The sequence below is a fragment of the Mustela lutreola genome, chromosome 6 (assembly GCF_030435805.1).
Source record: "Mustela lutreola isolate mMusLut2 chromosome 6, mMusLut2.pri, whole genome shotgun sequence".
Classification (NCBI taxonomy): domain Eukaryota; kingdom Metazoa; phylum Chordata; class Mammalia; order Carnivora; family Mustelidae; genus Mustela; species Mustela lutreola.
This window is the reverse complement of record NC_081295.1, coordinates 73,251,967-73,254,012: the sequence shown is the minus strand read 5'-3', so window position 1 is coordinate 73,254,012 and position 2,046 is coordinate 73,251,967.

Sequence of the window (2,046 nt, the reverse complement as noted above, 5' to 3'; positions counted from 1 at the left end):
GTACTCTCTGTCTCAGGAAATAGCAACAACCTCCATCCAATTTGGAAGTCAGAATCCTGGGTCTTTTAATGACACTTTCCTCTCTGTCATACCCTCTATCAATCAATCAGTGAGGAAATCCAGGTCTATTGCTAGGATATTTTTCAACTCTCCTATCTCTCCCCAAGACCACTGGCACCTATGTAATGAAGGCCACCACTATCTCTTGCCTACATGAGGGTAAAAGTTCTTAGTTCTTAAAACTTCCTTCCTCACTGTGAAGTCCATTTGACCTTTCTAAAGTATTAATCTGACCAAATTCCTCCCTTCATTAAAACACTTCTTTGAAATGAACATAACATTTTTTTTATCAACTATACCTCAAACAACAAAACTTTCCCAGTTTATTCTTCAGCAGTTATTATCTGGAGACTCTGTTGCAATGAATAGATTGCAAGTGACAGGAGCTCAACTCAAACAGTGTGCTCCACACAACTTGTGGCCACAAACTGTATGAGACATTTGGTCCTTTTGTTTAGGAAAAGTTGGAATAAATACTTGTGGCTGAAAGGTTTTGTTCTCAGGTAAGCATCAACAGTGTTTGAGGGCATCTCTCTCAGAAAGATGCATTCACATTATCCCAGTAACTCAAATGTGCTTGGAAATGTCCTGTAGAGAAAAATCTCTGTTCAAACACTGAGCTTGCCCCTTAACGATTTTACCAAAGAACAGAGATGGCCTTGCCCATTAGCCAACCTAAAAGGAAATGATAGAGTTATAGTTAGTCATCATCCCACCATTGCCAATCTTATCTGCCCTAAGAGAAGTAATGTTGGAGAAGAACAAAGAAAAACAAAGAAAAGCTAAAAACAAGTTTTGCTCAAGATGTTCATTCCTTTGTTAAACACTTAGAACCTATTTTCCTAAAAAGTGAGTACAACTAGGTGAACACAAAAAAACAAATAAGAAAACAAAAACTCACTACATAAACTACAAAATAGGGGTTTAAAACCAATATTTGGGGGCGCCTGGGTGGCACAGTGGGTTAGGCCTCTGCCTTCAGCTCAGGTCATGACCTCGAGGTCCTGGGATCGAGCTCCACATCGGGCTCTCGGCTCAGCTGGGAAACTGTTTCCCTCTCTCTCTCTCTGCCTGCCTCTCTACCTACCTGTGATCTTTGTCTATCAAAACAAAAAACGAAAAACAACCTTAAAAAAAAGTTAAAACCAATATTTGAATATTATGAAATAATACTTTTTGAGAGGAGACTAAACTTAGAGATGGATCATTTTGACTGGTATCTAAGTCTCTAAATTTTCTAAAGCATTCTCCTCATAGTTTATTTCTGAAATAATAAAAAAGTAAGCCTTTCCTAGAAAAAAGGAGTTGCTCTCTAATGTGGAAATTATTGTTTCAAGTCACTGATGTGTTAAGAACCAATTCTAACTACAGGATAAACTGATTCTGAGAGATCAGACAACATCATCAGAGCATCAGGTTCAGATTTCTTATGCATGGGTTGCATTTCAGAAAGGTCATGCTGCCTTGGCAACACCTGGCAACTCGAGACCTATATCGGCATTGATCCAAGTGCAATTGAAAGGGTACTCCTTTCTCCTACTTACACCAGGAAAAATCCCAGGATAAGCTGGGATTGATTCACATTGGGTTACATGTTCATCTTTCAACCAGTCTTTGTGACTAAGGAAATGAAATATGCGAGTTGCCCAAGTCAAATTCATATATTTTTTATTAGGCTCTTGTCCCTGCTAAGTCACAATAATAGAGTTGGGAGAGGACAGGTCTCAAAGGAAGGTCAGCATACGATTACCAACAAAAGGAGAAATTGGTGTTTGGTGGGCAAATTCATAGTATACTTACCATAAGCGTTCCCAGTGCTATATATGGCTTCCTATTTGCAGTACTTTGATCACCTCGTTCTTCCATCTCCAACTGGAGATAGACTTACATACATTCTTAATTTATAATTTAGTGTAATTTCTAATTTAGTATAATTACGTACATACTTAATTTATAAATATGAATTATTTTAATAATCCAGAAAGT